Raw genomic sequence first — 18,710 nt, forward strand, 5'->3', positions numbered from 1 at the left:
ATTTATGGAGCATCCTGCACCTTGTTGTGGCAACCCTGCTGTTGCTATACTAGCTAGCTTGATTTTTTTAATTTATTATCACCTTTCAGAATTTTTTTATCATATTTAAATGAATATAAACAACGATTTGCTATTTTTGTGAGTGTATGTAGCAAAAAAAAAAAAACCTAAAAAAAAAAGGAAACCCCCCCACACACGTTTAAGCTAGCTAGTTATAGCTACACGTCCGCCCGACCGGACCGAGCTTGAACTTGAGCGAACTTGTGTGAATTTAGCTCGCTAATTAAATAGCTATTATCTAGGTTATTTAGGCGTAGAGATAGCTAGTTTACTGCCTCTCTCGTTTCGGGCTCCCTCCTCTTCTTTTCGTCAGTTTGAGGGGAAATCAAATGGCGACGGGCTGTTAACGTCCCCGTGGCTAGCCAAATAATAATGTGCCGAAACTAGCGAGCTCCGTCATATCGTACCCAGCCGGCTGTAATCTTGTGCAGACGTTGCCATTAAAACGGGAAGGCAGATAGATAGATAGCCAGCCAGCCAGCCAGCCAGGCTGCCTGCGGTCTGGGGCTCTTGTGTAACGGTCGCGGTGGATGGATGGATCCCTCAGTTCACCTCAGTTGAACTTGTGTCCAGATCCAGTTGAGTAAAACGGCGCGGCGCTGCTGTCACTGCGGCTCCGAGCGAGCGAGGCTGCTTCTCGGGGAAAGAAGAAAGAAAGGGGGCTGTTTTCAACCCTTGGGAACTATATAATAAAAAAACAACAAGCCAAAAAACGGATACACCGCTTAAAAGACGAATCCAGCTGGTGGACGGCACCGGGACCGCGTTTCAGCGGCGGTTAGCCCGCGACTAGCCGCCTCTCCTCGGTCTCGCTCCGGCGTTGCCGAGGCGCTCCCGCGGTCAGCAAAAGTAGCCGGGGGACAGGAATTCACCACGGGGAATGACCTCGTTCCCACCGCCTGTGCACCGAGGGACGTACTGGAACTTCAGCTTGAACACTGGGAGCTATCTGTCTAGATAACTTATAAACACCGAGGCTAGCTTAGCCGGTCCTGGGGGTGATTTTTTGTAGTTAGTAGCGCTAGCTGCGCTGTTATGGTGTTTAGACGTGATTTATTAAATATAGCTAGCTAGCTCGGTTATATCTCGTAAATTGAGCGAGCTAGCCTTCGTTTAAACCCTGGATTATTAAACCACATGTGTCTGAGACGGAGAGGACGTTGAACTGCTGAACTGTTTGGCAGATTATTTGCTGGCATCAAATGTGAAGTAGCTATGGAGCGAGGGAGCGAGGGAGCGAGGGGGCGAGGGGGCTCTTCATACTGACCCAGTGCTTCACACGTTATTACACATCGCCCCTATTCTCTGTTAACTATATTTCTCTTTTAATAACAGCTAGCTAGCTACATTTGCTTAAGCCTGAGCGAGGAAGAGGAGGATGACACATCAGCACATCTGCACTGCTGCTGAGGGAAAGGTCATGCTCCCTTGGCCTCCTTTTCTCCAGTGCTAATAATAATAATAATGATAATATTGACTCATAGCTGGATTTCTACACTGACTAAGATGTGCTAAAGGCTTTAAAGGCCTGCTTATGTAAACGAGGAGATAATAATCTGTGGATTGAATGATTACAATTGCATTTGATTACAATCCTTATGGAAAGGATCTGTTTTGCAGAAATTATGCTCTTCTCCCCCAGACATTCAATAGTCCAGGCAACAGGCTGCCACCGTATTTTATTACAAGCCAGTGCAGCCTGTACATTTCTATTATCCAGTAAGTAAAGGGCTGAATTCATCAGGTCTGGTTCTGTTTCTGTGTCCTGGAAGCTTCCTTTTAGGTTTTAGGAGTCTGTTTTCATTGCCCGAACCCAGACTAGTGTACTGATCGAGGGTTTTGCTCAGTATACTCAAGACAACGTCAGGTTAGTCTTAGCCTTTCTGTTTTTATAAGCATGTTTAATTAGACGGGACGGCTTCACCAGCGATAACTGCTGTCCTGAAAAACAACCAACGTCTTCAGATTTTAGTAAAGTTGTCGTTCTTTTAGTTAATATCACATCTAGTTAATGTGTGTGTGTGTATGCGCATGCGTGTGTGTGTGTGTGTGTGTGTCTTACAGTGGTGCTTAAAATGGCGAAAACCTGTGCACACAGTCCCTGATTCAGCCGGGTCCTTTTTCAAACAGCTTCTTAATCAGGTAAGATCTTCATCATCATTTCCGAACGTACACCTTTGATGGCAGGTAATCAGGAGTAATGAGGTAGAATAGTTGGGCTGGATGGATGGATTGAGTGATTGATGGATGGATATTATAATACTGCTCTTATTAGACGTCCTTCAGAAGTGCTGTAAAAGTGAGTGAACTGCATTCAATCAAATGGAGAGTAAATACACCGGGCTGGATGATTAGTTTATTAAACAAACAGGATGGTAAGCAGTACAGTCAGAAATTAGGCCATATCATGTTCTTGCCACAAGGGCAGTAGTTTTAAGGACCTTTTTCATGAGTTTTACAATGGTAGAGACAATTCTTATGTCTCTAATTTGTGACCATATGCGAGGAACGAATCAGCCAAGGGCAATATCTGTTTGCTATCACGAAGAAATATATTATGTGTTTACAGTTGTTTACTTTTAAGTACTGTTTCATTGTTACGCTGTTTAAAGGAAGACTGACGTGATGCGGTTTGCAAGTTATTGTTTTACTTTGGCCTGTTTGAAAAAAGGGACTTAGATAATCCAGAAAACACACACACACACACACACACACACATTAGAGCATGATAATTAACATCCTGTGAGATGTGCTGTGGTATTAGCACACCGACTGCTTTCCTGCTCGGCTTTTTACTGGGTGGCTAACTACGCCTACTTATTTTTGAGAGGAATACAAATGAGTCTCAGCCTACTTTTACAAGAGAGCGTCTACTTCATCGGAAGTTGATTGATCTTAATTCATCTGCAAAGTGAGTTTGAAATTTTCTGTCAGCCTCTCAGGTGTCACCGGCCTCTCTCTCTCTCTCTCTCTCTCTCTCTCTCTCCTTGGCTTAGTGCACAAAAGATTAGTGTGTGTATGTGTCCTGGTGTTTTGCAGGCCAATAACCCAGCACTGAGATAGAGAAAGAGAAAGAGAGGGAGAGAAGATAATAGGATGGGTTTTTTGTGCGTATTTTAAAGAAGCAGGAATTGTGTTTGAGAGCAGGATGTACGTTACACCACCAGGCTCTTCGTTTACAATGCTATCTGAGCGACAAAAGAATGAGATGAGGAAGTAAGTTCACTTTATTTTTCCTAATGGATATCCTGGGAATTTTGATCTGCAAGACTTTTGCATTTCCAGTGTTCACATTAAAGTATTGGTTTTTGTAAAAAACCTAGCCTAAATTTACCTATCAGGTAGGTGCCTAATCAGGAAATTAAGGATAGGTAATGAATACATCGAAAAGCTTAATCCAATAAACCCCAAAATGCTTGTATGTAATATTTTTTTAAGTAAACAGTGAAGCACTTTGGTAAGTCGCTCTGGATAAGAGCGTCTGCTGGATGCTGTTAATGTAAATTGGGGTTTTCAAAACTATGTTATTCGTCATATTAACTTTACTGTAGTGATTACATAATTCATAGCAATTACTGTATAACATATAGCCAAATGTATAGCCTGAACAATAAGCCTCGAGTTTATGGGGTGAACCAGTAACTTAGTTACGACCAGTGTAATAATCATACAGTAGTACTCTGTGGACTTGGATTAAGTTTTAGAGGTTCCATGATTACACACTTGGCAAAAGTGTTGTGCAGTATATAGTACCCAAAAAAAGGCTGTTTGACTTGAACAATTTTTAAAGGAGCTGTATTGTCACGGTCATGCTAAATTCTTGTATCTCCATTTTTGCTGTATTTAACATATTTATTATTTATAACACATTTTTTGGCATAAGGGTAATCTGGCCGCTGTTCTTTACATTCTATCAGAATTTCTAGAGAAATTGACTAATAGAATTGATCCAAAGTGACTAAAATATCTTTAAATTGACTCCTGTTAAAATGTAAGGTTTATTCTCCTTTTCCTGTAAAGTTTTGGAGCCATTTTGGAGATACAAAGTTTTTGTGCAACAGCGATCATATAGAATAATATTTTAACCCATCTAAACACACAAATACCTTTTGAGTTTAAGTTGTCATTGTTCTGTATTTAACAGGACATAGCCTTTAATGTTGAAAGGCTGCAGGGCTTTCTGCTGACGACGCATACGTGCCGAGAGTAAATATTAATATGAATAAGTAAGAATTAAGAAGTAAGTATGGAACGATGACTTGAAACAAAACCGCACAGTGGTTCTACAGAAAAGGCCTTTCGTTTGCTGCGGTGTTTACAGTGATACTAAGTCTTGCTTCCTATTCCTGTGCTGTGACAAGCTTTGTGGCCAGCCATGTGACTAAAAGCGAGCCAATAATGCAGGAAACGAGAAACACAAACCTATGGCAGGGTGTATCTTCAAGGCACCATACGCAAGGTTTCGTCCAGTACATGAGAAGCTTCTAATTTGAGGGCAGCACTTTCATGCATTCACGCTCCAGACCAAGGTATTGACCTCTAAAAATGCTGACCGCATCAGAATTGCGAAACAGCTTTGAGAAAGAGTCAGCGCGAGATATCTTCAGTCAGCTAGTCTTTTTTTTTTTTTTTTTTTTTGGCAGTTGGTTTCCACTTGCTTTAATGTTGTCACTCAGTGCTCAGCTCTGCATGCCAAAAATAGCTTTCAGTTAACATCTCCTGCCTATGACAATATCTCGACCGCTGCGTGGCTCGAAGCTGAGTAACCTGTATCGGGGCTTCGGGGCAGGCCGACGCGCAGCGGCCGAGACCAGCTAGCATGCAGTACAGCTGGCTGAATTTGTGCTGTGTGTGCACTGGAAGTGTCTTTCCATGACTGGCTGCTTGAGCTTTGACCATGCCAAACTGTCAATCCCACAGGAATGTCTCCCCAAACTCTCTGCTGCAGCGGCGGATGACAGAAAATTGGCTGGTGTAGTATTGCTATGCTCTTTTCTCTCTAACTTTCTCTCTGTTGCTCTCCTGCTTTTTTGCTCTCGGTCTCACTCTTTCCTGTTCCCTTTTTTTTTAATAACTTCGCCTCTCCAGAGAAAGAGGCCAAGTATGTAATGTGTCAACATGACCTGGCTGAAGTGCTGTAATCTGATGATTTCACTTTTACATCTTGTATATGATGTGGCAGCGTTGACCCAGGCCTTCTGCTTATGTCTTACGGTGTTTATCGGCACAGTATAGAACACGGCAGTCGTGGCTCAGCAGGGATAATAACAAGACACAGAATCCAGGGGCAAAGATCCTCCCGAACCTCTGCTGACCTCCTGATAAGCTAGGTTACCTCGACTTGCCTATCTCCAACCCAAGCTGCAGAAGAAAGTAAAACGAGGACAACATCTCGCCCCCTGCACTCAAATAATATGTGTATGCACTGGTCTTCAGAATGTGACCAGTATATTGGAAGAGTGGCCTGTCATGGCAGCTAAGGTCTGAGCTCCGTAAGGGACTCGCAGCCCGTGGCCAGCGGGCCGAGACTGGCACCGAAGAAGTGCGCAGATGTGTGCGTGAGCAGGCCCGCGGCCATAGGAGGAATTCGTCCACGCTGCCGGGACGGTGTGTGTGTGTGTGTGACGGCAGCCGTGGGCATTACAGGGCATTACAGGACAGGGAACTGTGAATAAGCCGCTCAGATCCAGAGTGCAAGAGAGGACAACCGGCGTGACACACATCCCCCCCCTTGTCTCTGAGCTGCGGTTTACCCATGACACATAAAGACATCACATCACATATTGTGTTTGTGTGTGTGTGCAGGGGATTTTGTGTGTGTGCGCATGCGTTTGTTTGTTTGAGCAAGAGAAAGAGAGCGAGAGAGAAGGAGAGTGAGAGAGAGAGAGAGAGAGAGAGAGAGAGCAAACTTGTTTCAGAGCGAGGAGCTCTTAAGTGCTTGACCTAATTTCGCAGGCAGTGAAGAATTCAGCAGTGAAGGCCTTCCTCTGTGAGTGTGAGTTTGCTGCGCTGGGTGTTTCCTCCCAGGGTCTAACAGGAAGCTCATGTTCGAGTTCATCTGAGGACAGGGAGAAGGCTTTTCTTTCCACTGTGGATCTTTTTAGAGAGGGGGGGGAAATAGCCTGGGCCCCAGCTCTGAATCGCCCCTCTGCAATCTGGCATGTGTTTTAGCTCCCTATACTGCTTTATTGTCTATTTTGGCTGAACTTGCAGTTTTTTCACGCTGCCAAGAAAGCATCTATTTTTTAAGGCTACAGTGAGTAGCCCACGTCCAGAGTAGAAAAGAAACTGACCTTGTTTTACCACTTATGCAGATCAAATGAAGAACAATGCTGCTGTACAGAAATACTGTATGTCCTATGCAAATACTAAGGGCTTCCTGACCCTCCATTTGTAGGGGCTGACTTTGTAAATCTCATTATGCAAATCGTTTTCAGGGTGGCGATGCAGAAATGTTGCAGAGTAATCAAACACTTAAACATGAAACAGGACGGATGTTAAAGGAGCAGTCCTGCATTTTACAGGCTGACCTCCATCTGCGGTGTCTGTATTGCATAGCTGATTATTACAGACAGTGGTTTCTGTGTGTTTAATTGTACCTAAAAAAACCTATTGACTCAAAACACACCAGCAATAGAAGCCAATGGGTCTGCTCAATAGCTTACATTATAAGTGTGTTTAGAGTCAATGAATATTCTGTTGTTTTTATTTATTTTTTTTACTACGTACAGGGAAACATGCTGAAATGATTGTCCACAGTACGCATGTAATACATTTGATGAAGAACTCCTTTAAAGAACATTAATTCAGACTTTAAGTTGTTGGGAATGAAACACCTTGGATCTTTGCTTAAGTGATGCACAAGCTTTCTAACAGTCGATTTGTCTTCCACAGACTTTCCACAGAATGTCGAAGATGAAAGAAGCCTCTTATTCTTGTCAAGATGTCACAGGTAAGAAGAAACTGCAGAATAACCACAAACAGTAAAAGGAGTAATGTACGATTAGGCGTTACTGTAAGAAAAAAAATAATGGCAAAATCTAGGACATCGTTCCTCATGTTTGGAACATGTTGTTGTGGTGGAAGTACTGGAAAATGATGAACATCAGGCTTGCTAAGTCCCTTGCTAGATGGGCCTGACAGAAATTAAAGGCAGACTCAGACTAAAACACTCTAAAACAATATCCCATTTGATTGAAGATGATTAATGGAGCATGGCTAACATCATAGCCACACAGATCAAGATGCAATTTGTCTTTATTGTAATCTTGTCAACTGATGCATGTTTTTAATTTTTATTAAATCTGGAGGGCACAAATCACATTAGAATAAGTGCACAACATTAATGCAATGTGTTTTTATTTTATTTTATGAATGTCAGTGTGTTTGTTTACCCATTTTCAAAGGTCTCAGCTCAGTATTATCAGTATTTTAAGAGCTCCCCACAGATGTCCATTGTTGATTTAGTTAAGGGGACTTTGAAGGGTCATCGCAAAAGCTTGTGTTGATGGTGTATTTTGAAATTTTGTTTTGGATCATTTTGGTCACTGTTGTAGAATACAGCCTCTTATCAAATCTTCTCTGTGGCAGGATTTAAAAATGTATACGCCCGGCCACTGGCTGCCACACAACCCCAAAGCATAAAAGGCCCATCCCCACAGTTAACAGTTGGAAATGTGGTGATTATGCCAAGTTTAACATCATCAGTCTTTAGCAGTTGCTTCCAAAATGATGTCCTCTGACTGATCTAAATGCTGTTTTGCAAATGTCAAGTGTAGACTGTTGATGAGGTGGAAGGGAAATCCAACGCTGCACAGTAGGTCCTTGCTTTGCCTGTCTGGCCAACATGCAAGCTGCTCAATCTGGAGTTTCCAGATCTTACCTTGATTTCCACAGTACATCAGATGACGATTGCCTACGTTGATTTGGCACATTTGTTTGTTTATTTATTTGTTTATTTATTTATTATTTAAGTAAAGCAAATATAAAGTAACTAACATTTTATTCGGTTTACATTTTTTGGCTTAATGTAAAATTTCTTGTAATGTTCCGTTTGAAACTTTCTTTAGAGCTACAGCTTTCCACAGAACTGTCAGTGTGGTCTTGTCTATAGCCTACTTAAGCTCAAATATTTTACCAAAATGAAATTTCAGACCAGAGAGCAGCTGTTTTCTGCCATTTATCATGAATGGAAGGAGGCAGAAGGAGAAGGAAGGCACAAACAAATGGAGGTTGCGGTGTACCCTTTCCGACCTCTATTATCTCACTGTCTCTTTCACGCTAGTCTGAAGTCTTTGCTCATCTCCCTCTCTCTTCACGTACCGTGCAGTGACTCTCAGGTCATGTGCCATTTGCAGGTGTCTCCCAGATGTTGCTCTGCTCCATGTGATCCCTCTCTTGGGATTCGGTCTCCTGTTAGCAGATATAGGCATAGGAGTCCTATTTGAGGCTGGTAAAGGCCAATCAGCAGAACCGGCTGTAATGTAAGGAGCAGAGGAGGTGTTTTCTCATAGGGACGCCACTAGCACAGCTGCAGCTCCTTTGGTTAAATAAGAGATACTTTGAGCTGGTTTATTTGAAGCCAATGCCGCGTAAAAAAAAAAAAAAAGATATGCGGTCCGAGTTTTTTCAGTCTTAGACAGTGTTTATTCTCGTAAAGGGAGTAGTTCCAAATCCTTTAAAATGGCCTCCTTGACCATTACATGGCGGGGTGTAATATACTGCTTAACACCACGGTGCAGCAGGGAAGTGAACTGCATTGTAAAATACTGTGCTACATTGGCCTTGGGGTTTCTCACAGGCTCCTTTTTCACTCGATCAGCAGGCACTGGATCGGTTGATCTATCCGCAACGTGGAGAACTCGGTAAGAAACAACTAAAGGCATACAAGAATAGCATGAAATATACGACCAACTGGATGGTTCGTGACTTATATTACTCTGTGGTGTGCACTACATCAGCTTAACATAAGCTTGCGGCCGATAATTCATTCTGTTTGAATGACATCATTTGACCCTTATCGCCCTGTGTTAGTCTCCTGCCCATAAATTCCTCTGACCCGGAGCACTCTTACTCAGTGACTTGATAAGCTCTAGAGATTTTCCAGGCCCACAATAAAGAGACCACTTTTTCAGCACCCTAGTCAGATATAATGCATGCAGCTATTCCTATTGTTATCCACAGAGGAATGTCTGCCACACAAGCTATTTTAAGAAAACACTGTCACAAATGACCATCTGATAAATCATTGGCAGGTTGAAAAAAAGTTAAATTGCATTGATTAGAGATAAATGTGCACAAAAACTTTGTGTCTACAAAACATCAGCTTTACAAGGGTAGGAAAAAAAGCTTTCTAACTTTTTTTTTAATTGTGGTGCATTTCTATTGGTCTGTTTATCATTCGGAGATTCAAGGTTTTTCCGAAACAACAATGAGAAATGTTTGATATATCTGGTCTAGATGATAAAAGATTGTTAAATTACCTAAAAGTTTTAAAGTGGTCTAATTAAAAAAATGTTATTAGTTGTTTTTGTTATTCTAAATTAACAAAATTAATATTATACAATTTATAGTAATAATAATATTAATATTATAAAATTAACAGTATATCTTAATTATGTTAAAATGTAAAAAAAGTAATTAAAAATGAAATCAGAAGGATTATTAAATTATTTCAGTACTATCACGTATAGACTTTTCTGGAAGTACCGAAGTATTGTTGCATATTTAAAAAGTATTGATGGAATATTAGGAAGAATATTTTTATTATTTAAGAATAACATAAATGAAGATTTTTCAGAGCAACGCTGTTCAACAAGAACAAACCTTTTAAGTAATGTAAACACTACAAATAAAAAAGTAAATGTAGTTTGTAAGACGTGCTGTTAGTGCTTTAGTACCTCCCGATTGTGGAATTCTACAATCCAGGTGAGGCCTTTCATCCCTGCTTTAAAGTGACAGAACTTGGAATTATCTTTTTTTAATCATTGAAAAGAGCCTATTAAAATTGTGCCTGAGGAAAACACTAGAATCTTAAAGCCGTTGTTTGTTTGGGTTTTTAGGTGGTGGATTACCAGTATCCTCCGTCTGCGGGGGTAAGGCAGTGTGATGGAGCTGGCTGTTCCAGCCTGGGCCTCCGAGCCTGCAGACTGGGACCGCTCCATGGGTCGGCCACTGCTGCATTGTTGGCAGGGGCTCATTTGAATAGCTCTTTAGTAGTTTGTGTGAGCAAGTCAGCGCCATTTGCATTTGTTCCAGTCACAAAGGTTTACAGGTCAATAGAGACGAGGCTCAAGAAGAACTAACGTGCGGAGAAACGCTCTTCTCTTTCTTTTCACCACTTCATCTCTCAACCCCTTTTCTGGCTTTTCTGGACGTGATTGTCACAAGAAAAAAGGCACTCTTCTCACCGTGCATATATATATATGTGTGTGTGTGTGTGTGTGTGTGTGTGCACACGTGCGTGCACGTTGGAGCATGTGTGAGCGTTTACGTGTGTTTGCGCCGGAACACGTCAGATGTCTGGAGAGTGATTTACTCCCTGTTGGGGATAAGATGCTCGAAAGGGGCCCCTCTAACCCTCAGCCAGTGCTGAGAATAATTTGATTATCACACCTCAGCATGCCTATTAAGGCCGCTCATGTGTGCGCATGTATGTGTGTGTTTGTATGTCTGCATTGAGCGCGAGTGAAAGAGAGTGAGTGAGTGAGAGAAAGAAGGAGGGAGCATACCTGATTAAGTGGACCCTATTCAGAAGTGTTTGTGTGCAGTTTGAATGGCTGCAGTGCTGACACACGGTTTCTCAGACACACAGACATAGACACAACCTGAAGATTCAGGTCCCCGTAATTAATCCCACTGTGAGCAGTGTCCCACTCCATAGAGCTTTGATTCTGTGCCCTCCATATGTCCTCTCTCTCATGGCCTGGCTTTGCTTTGCCTTACTTTATTGACACATTACTGCCAGCAATCATTTGTGAAAGCAGATTCCCGCCACTTACAAAAAACAAACAATAATCCAGCACCTAATTATTGTTTTTTTCATTATAATTGAATTGCTGGGTCATTGTTTGGTGATCTGAAGTCAGTATTTTGAAATACTGTCAATATTGTGAGACATTAACTCATTATCTTCAGATACTCATTATTTGATCTCACTATTTGGCGTTACTAATTCATTATTTTGAGATGCCAAATCATTAATTTGGGATACTAAGTAATTAATTTGAGATAGTAAGTCATTATTTTCAGATTCTGTCATTCATTTGAGATAGTAAATTGTTTTAAGAGTTACTTTTTCATTTTTTGGAATTACAAGGTCACTATTTTGAGAGACTGTCTTTATTTTGTGAAGTCAATGTTTTAAGATACCAAGTCATTATTCTGAGATCCTTTCTCGTTGTTTTTCTTCATTATTTTTTTTATTTTAAGTGATTGGAATGGGCTTTCATAAGCCCTCACATACAACTTCAGCAGTCTGTGTAATAGTTATTTAGATCTGCTTTTAGAGTTTATCATTTAGTGTAGCCCATGTTGACTTTCTTGATGTAGTTTTAAAAATATTTTTTAAAATATGTTTTATTTTAAAATCGTTTAGTCATTTACAGTAATTTACCTTTGTATTCTGTGTTTAATGAACAATATTAAGCATAATGCCTCGGTTCTACTTCTGAAAATACTCCATAATCCATTTACCACACTTTGCTCAAATATATATAAATATATATATATATATATGTATGTGTGTGTGTGTGTGTGTGTGTGTGTGTAGCCCGGCCACGGGAAGGCAGCGTGTGTTCCTATGTTGCTCCAGTCCCCTGTGGCTGTCGCGGCCCTGCTCTCTCAGGGCCAGACGTGTGAAACCCCGCACAAAGGGGGGCTCCTTTATCTGCATGCATTCTACATAAAGGCTGCTTTTGTTACGGCCTGCATGCTCATGACTGTTGGCATCTATAGCACTCCACAACCACCCTTCCCCCGAGTCCCACCACAGCATATAGTGCTGTCTACTGGGGACACTGGAACCTGGAACAGTGAGCGACAGTAAGGTTCAGATAGTGCCAGCTGTCGGACATTAGCATGACCTGACAGGGAAAATGATTTCAGATTCGAAAGCAGTAGAACTGTTGTCAAAGTAGGTGTTTCCATGCTTTATTGATGTTGCGCTGATATAACAAAATACATAAATACATAATATAAATATGATTGTGTCCTAAAGGTGCAGCTGCATACATTTTTTAATTTAATTATTTTAGTGTATTTATGCAGTGCTCAGGTTCTTGGTTGCTTTAGTCTAGTCAGTTTCTTTCACTGTAATACGGTGCATTGCACTGATATTTCAGTATGTAGTCGCTGTCCCGCAAAATGTTAAATCTTCATTTTTGTCATTTTTCCCTTTTTGATATAATTTTAATCTGTTTTTTTTATTATTGGCACACTTTCTTGATGAATTGACCAATAGAAATGCTCCTAAATGACTATTTTGAATCTTTTTGCATTGACTTCCATTGAAAGTTGGAAGAGAGTTTTTTTTTTCTTCTCCTGTAAAGTTTTTTTTGGAGATACAAGATTTTTGCCTGTTGGTGGCGAATGATGATTCATTGTGCCTCTATTTGAGCAAAAAAAAAATAATACAGCTTATGAATAGAAACCTTTAACCAAAATCATAGAAACTCTACATTCAGTATGTCTTTTATACTCGTACTTGAATCGTCTTCAGTCTTCTGAGTGATTCGTCTTCAGAAATAGTAGCTAACCTGAACAGTAGCACATATTCTTGTAGTAATCCTCTATTTTGGGCTTCAGTAGGTGCATATTAAGCTGCAGAGCGGGCGAAGACAGAGATACGGGAGACAGGCTAGTATTACACTGCGCTTACCTCATCCTATTAAAGGTTGTAATTCCCACAGGGAGAGCACTTGCCAAAGACAATTAAAGAAAATAAAAAAAGCGGCAGTGGAATGATATGTTTGCAATTACACGTCTCCTCTGCTGACCTATATCATCCCTTTAAAATGATATTTAATGGGGTTAATACCCTTGAGCAAGAATGACAAGTGCAGCATACTTGTAAGAGTGGTGTGTTGCAGACTTTAGAAAGGTGCCCAGTACTTCCTGTGATTCTCGCGTCAGCGTTCTACCTTGCTATCGATACTGGACAGGGCAGAGTCACGTATTCATTTAAACGAAACTCTGTATGTGATGTTAAACAGCCTAAGCGTACAACAGGAGTGTGCTGGTGCGTGCAGCTGTGCACAAGATTTGCATGGAAATTTGTCCGTCTCCTGTCTTTCGACGTCCTCCGTGCATCGCCCTTAGTGCAGTCATGTTCATCTCATCCCTGATCTCATTCTGTTGGCGTATCGAGCTTTGTAATTCACCGACTGGAGGGAGAAATGGACTGGAGAGTCAATGTGGGTGTGGGTCTTTGACCTCCTTGTATAAAGTCTTTTTTTGGAGAGTGTTTCCTGTGTGCTGCTCCACAGGGGCAGCTATAAGATTGTGGGCAGAAGGGGATTGGGTGTGGAGGGCTCGGCTGGGGCAAATCCTGGAAGTCCTGTCCAAGCCGGCAGGTCGTGACGTGGCACATGTGAGGACAAGCTGCAAAGGACTGGAGCCTTTTAAGGGCCAGTACCGTTCTCCCCCTACACACACACACCTCCCACCCTGGCCGGCACGCAGAAGATGAAAAAGGTTCCATGTTAAATAGTTGTTATCACCAGGAGACCAGGATGGACAGGCGCCTTGGCATGACAGGTAGATATCGGAGCACACAAGTTTTTGAGGTGACCCTCCCTTTGGCTGTTGCCTTTGGGATGGGCTGATAATTAGTGTGGGGCATATGATATGAAGGTAATGATATTTTGGGAGGGTGACATCCAGCGAAATTGGTTTCTGATATGTTTATAAAGTTATTCAATAAGTTTTTTAATTTTTTTAATTTAATGTACCAGCAGCTGGGAAGTGTCAACTTTATCAAGTTTACGAATCTAGACTCTTCAAAAAAAGGACAAATCTAACATTGCAATCCAGTCGATTTACTGTTCAGAACGTATTTTAATTTTGAGTGCGAAAGTTATTAATAATTGCTAAAACTCCATGCTGGTAAAGTTCCTAAAAAGTGTTTAGTATCCCAGAGGGGTGGAGTTTTGTTCTCATCTAAATATTTGCACAACGTTTTGTTAGAATAATGACCCCAATCTTGTGTGGTTGGAGCTTCTGAAGTTAGTTAGCACTTTTCTCCCCCCCCCTCAGTGTTTTATTTTGCATATTCTGTGCATTCTGTACATACATTCATCCATTAATTCCCTGTCATTTGACCCTTTTTGAAGCAGATCACACCAAACCATCTGCACTTTCTGTAGTAAAAAAAAAAACTCTCCATTAAGTCTCTGTATCTCCAATCTACTCCTGTAGTTGTATCTCCTTTGGACAAGTCAGAGTTAATGAGTGTGAGGGATAATGCCCCAGAATCCAGCTCCTCTCCTGAAGCATAATATGCTCTGCAGAACATTCTGGAGACTCGGCTGTGTCGCAGTTAGCAACGGCGCCTGTTAGGTGCAGTGAGCAGTTGTTTTGGACTAGTTTGGATAAATTCTGTGCTTTTTAACCTTTTGTTCTCTCTTTTTTAAGGTGAGTCATGTTCTGGAAAAGAAATAAAAATGTAATGGTTTCTGTGACTTTCCTACAGGCAGGTTCATCCACATGCAGCATCATTCATGACAGCAGGGAAGGGGGATTGCATTTAACTTTATGCTACACATTTGCTTAAATAATTTTTCCAGAAAATGTAGTTGTATTTTACTGCTGAACTGGAAATGCACATTTATTTGTAGAAATGAAATGTTCTTGGCAGAATACGAAACCTCTGGATTCATCTGAAATCGGAGTTAAAATTGAATGAATTAAAATTAAAAGCAAATGTATACTTCACACTAGTAGTCAGATAAAGTTATTAAATAGAAATTGCTTCATTATTATAGTTTACGTTTATTATAGGCATGAAATTATTTTCTACATATAAGCTTTACATCTAAATTCCACTCTTTGCCTTACAAAATGTAAGAAATGACTAAAACTAATGAAAGATTCAAAAACATTAAGAATTAACTTGTTTCAGCATTTAATTTATTACTGTTTTGTCTGAAAAAAAACTGTAAATGTAAAATATGATCAGATATAAAACTGCATGTAGGTGTTAAGCTCTGGTAATTAAATGTGGAAACTGAAAATGTTTCGCTCCTGGTCTGGGTTGTGTTAGCTCCCTAAGATGATCATTTATGTTCAGGGAATTCAGGGAAACATTAACTCTTAGTCTTAGTCAACATGAACTTTTAGTTAGACACTGTAAGCCAAAGCGTACACATCTACACAGTGTTCTCTATTTTGTGGACATGTAGTTAATGTCCTGCCTAATGTCCTCTTGCTGTTAAAGGGGAAATTATGGTAATTAATGAATAAATGATGTTAAGGTTTTATTCATGTTATGTTGAGAACATTCATGATTAAATAAATATTAAACCCTTTTTTCCCCAACATCGATACACGGCTGTAACATAATTTTCTTTATGATTTGTGATTTTAAAATAATGTTTTGAGAAATCAGAAGAATTTTTGAACCATAAAACATTATTCTACAGGCTGGGATGAAATGGAGGAGATTTAATAAAAAAAAAAAAATAAAAATAAAAAAGTTAAAATCAGTAAAAATAAAGAAAATTGAATGATTTGTGCTCACTTTTTCCCAGGCGTTATTACTAGGGGTGTTTAGGTTTTGCAAGGTGAGATTTTGGGCAGAAAGCTGTTTTTCTTAGAGACTAAAGACACAGAAATTTACAGCAGTGTGTATCAAAAACTTGGGGCAGTAGCCCTTTTTTTGTTGAAATGCGACTTCTAGCTGATCTCCATCCTTTGGCACGTTTGACAAAGGTCCAACTGTGTACAAATTATGGCTTTTTTTCTGTTAATAAATTCTGTTTTTTTTTTTTTTTTAATCTTTTTGTTTCGTAGTGTGAACTAGTTGTGCTTTAAAATGTATGATTTCTCTTTGATTCACTGAGCCCTCAGCAGTGTAAATCACAAGTTGATATTTTAAGAGTTGTTCTGGTGCTAATTTCATATGTATGAATACATGTATATTAAAAAACGAACATACATGCATTTATTAGGGAATGTTTAGCTGTTTCTGTGTGAGAACAACATAGTACTAAATAGTGAACACAGTCTCGCTTTATGTTTGTGCTATTGGAGGCGTAATATATTGCAATTTAAGTTAAGTATAACTTTTTTAATATATATTTCAGATTTTATATAAATGTGTACATGTGTGGTGCTAACTGATTCACCGTAGACTGAAGTTCAGTGTTACACATTTTTCTGTATAATGAAAAAACTTCTGAAAATGATTTATGGCATTTGCTCAGATTTTTACCTTTTATTCTTTCACTTCTAAATAATGCAATATTAATATATATATATATAAAAGGTCTGCCTAGACCTTTAAACAGTTAACACCCCCGCATTTGTGTGACTCTGAAAGCAGCAGAGTAAGCCTGTGTCCACTCTGTCGATAAAGGGTAGGTCTTTTTTTCCCTTCACTGCAGAGCTGGTTTTAATATTCCTCATAATGCATAACATCACTCTTCGCAAATTCATAGCTTGTCTGCTTGGACATAGAGCATAGGGCGTCTCGTTTATCAGAAGTGACCGCCATGTTGTCTCACAGTCCTCCATTTTGTTATTTCAGCACTTCAGCCCTGCCCCACCCTGACAAAATGACGTGTCTCCATGCCAATTGATCCTTAATAAATACACTAAGGCTGAAAGACTTTTTTATGATACACCCTTTTATCTAAATGTTATGGTTTGATCCTTTAATACATACTTTGTTTCAGCCTTTTTCTGCTTCTGAAAATCTCAGATCCATCAAAGTATTTTAGATATGATTCAGACTTCATTATTTTTTGAGTATGAAGTTGACTATTACAGAGTGTTATGGGTAAATGCAATTTCTCTGTGTAGTAGAGCTGAGAAAAGTGCTGTGTGCATATTAATTTAACTAAAATTCATTTAAGTTGGTTTTGGTGGGGTGTGACAAAAGCCAAAAAATACTTAGATAGTAAGTAAATATGTAGTGGCATACGTTTTAAATAGTTATGATAAAGGCTTATATTTACAGTTTACTGCACTGCATTTCTCGAGTGTTAATATCTTGCCTCTTTTGGAGATTAAGTGTAAAGGAGCTGTGGAGTCTGTGTGAATCGTATTTCTGTGCATTAGATCTTTTACAGTTAAATGTTTCTTCAGTATAAGGTTAAATGAAATTACCTGAAGGATCCTATTAAATTTGAATTATCGGTAAATTAGATTTTGTATTTCATTTTAATTGTAAACATTTATTCTGTATTAGTTGGATCGAATATCTTATGTATATCTTTTTTGTAGCAGTTTAAAGGTTAAAATATGAAATGTATATCTGAATACTGATAGAAATGCCTGAAAGTTTTGCAAAATTGTCCTGGAAAATAGTTATAACCATATACATACTTAAACAGTTTCATTCTAGAGCAAAAAATGTACTAGTCCTTTTTCCCCCACTTTGTTATTTGTTATTTTTTGATCATCCATATCATAATGAATTATTGTCATAGTCATAAAAAATAGTGTTGCAGTAAATAGTTATTTCTAAGTATATTTGTCTATAGTATATTATTTAATGACAACTCCTAGTTATGTTATATTTTTAGATTAACATTATTAATATAATTATCATTATTTTTTAGATAATAATAACTCATTGTTATTATTTTTTTATTATGTTCTTCTATAATTCTACTAGTTTAATGTAAAGCCATAATTTGAACGTGCGCAACAGGTGTAAAATGTGTCCGATCCGTGCTCGGCTGGTGTCTTTTTCAGCGGCGCTGAGGCTCAGGGGTGAGCGGGCTTTTCGCTTTTCGGCTCCTAATGGAAGCAGGAGGTCAGGGGCATGCTCTGAGTGACAGTCCTAAGGGGATCACTTCCTAATCCCTATTAGTCAGTGTTTTAGTGGTCTTTACCTACACAAAGCAAACAGCACACTCCCTTTGAATGGGGGCCGGCCTGCTCCCAGTGTAACACTTCTGACCCCAGGGTCACGCCCTTTGTTCCTCTCTCTACAGAGGCTGACCCCAGAGTTCACAGCTGTAATTGAGAAGTCTCGCAGGCACGTGCGCACGGGGGCCCAGGAGAGACCACCACGGCCGCAGCGAGGCCGCTACCTCTCCGGAGAGAGGGAGTGAAAGGTATGTGAAAGGACATTTGTATAAACGTCTGATTAAGTTCTGTCTTTCTTTTTTGATGAACCCTTGCATTTCCCTTAATACTGAATGAAATATTCAGTACTACTAAATGCTGGCAAATGCTACATAGCCGTCCCTGATGCTGAACATTAAATGTTAATTAGAAGCTCACCCTTAAAGCTTTATGGCTGGCCTTTGTGACTTCAGTAGCCTTTGGCGCAGGTTAATTATTAAGGCTGCAGTGTTTTTATTCTCTGGGGGATTGTAAGGGTTAAACACAGCAGAGCTTAAACTCCAAGCAGAGCAGGCAGCGTCTGAGCCTTGTGAGTTGTGTGGCGTTTGCTCTGGCCACTGATGCTGCAGATCCACGTT

The 18,710-nt window shown here is 39.9% G+C and overlaps 1 protein-coding gene across 5 annotated transcripts in view; it reads left to right on the forward strand.

Annotated features, from left to right (window-relative positions):
• Positions 1–209: 209 nt before the first annotated feature.
• pparaa (peroxisome proliferator-activated receptor alpha a) overlaps positions 210–18,710 on the forward strand; it is a 63,309-nt gene continuing 44,808 nt past the window's right edge. For 3 of the 5 annotated variants that reach the window (XR_011978984.1, XM_072673153.1, XM_072673160.1), the window contains exons 1-4: positions 210–1,927; positions 2,125–2,202; positions 6,955–7,012; positions 18,219–18,341. The gene's annotated coding sequence lies outside the window, so the exon portion shown is untranslated. Of the gene's footprint in view, positions 1,928–2,124; positions 2,203–3,080; positions 3,277–6,954; positions 7,013–8,879; positions 8,925–18,218; positions 18,342–18,710 lie in introns of those variants that run through there. The other 2 variants (XM_072673155.1, XM_072673158.1) reach the window with 2 other exon arrangements.

This window comes from Salminus brasiliensis, chromosome 2 (genome assembly GCF_030463535.1).
Source record: "Salminus brasiliensis chromosome 2, fSalBra1.hap2, whole genome shotgun sequence".
Taxonomy (NCBI): domain Eukaryota; kingdom Metazoa; phylum Chordata; class Actinopteri; order Characiformes; family Bryconidae; genus Salminus; species Salminus brasiliensis.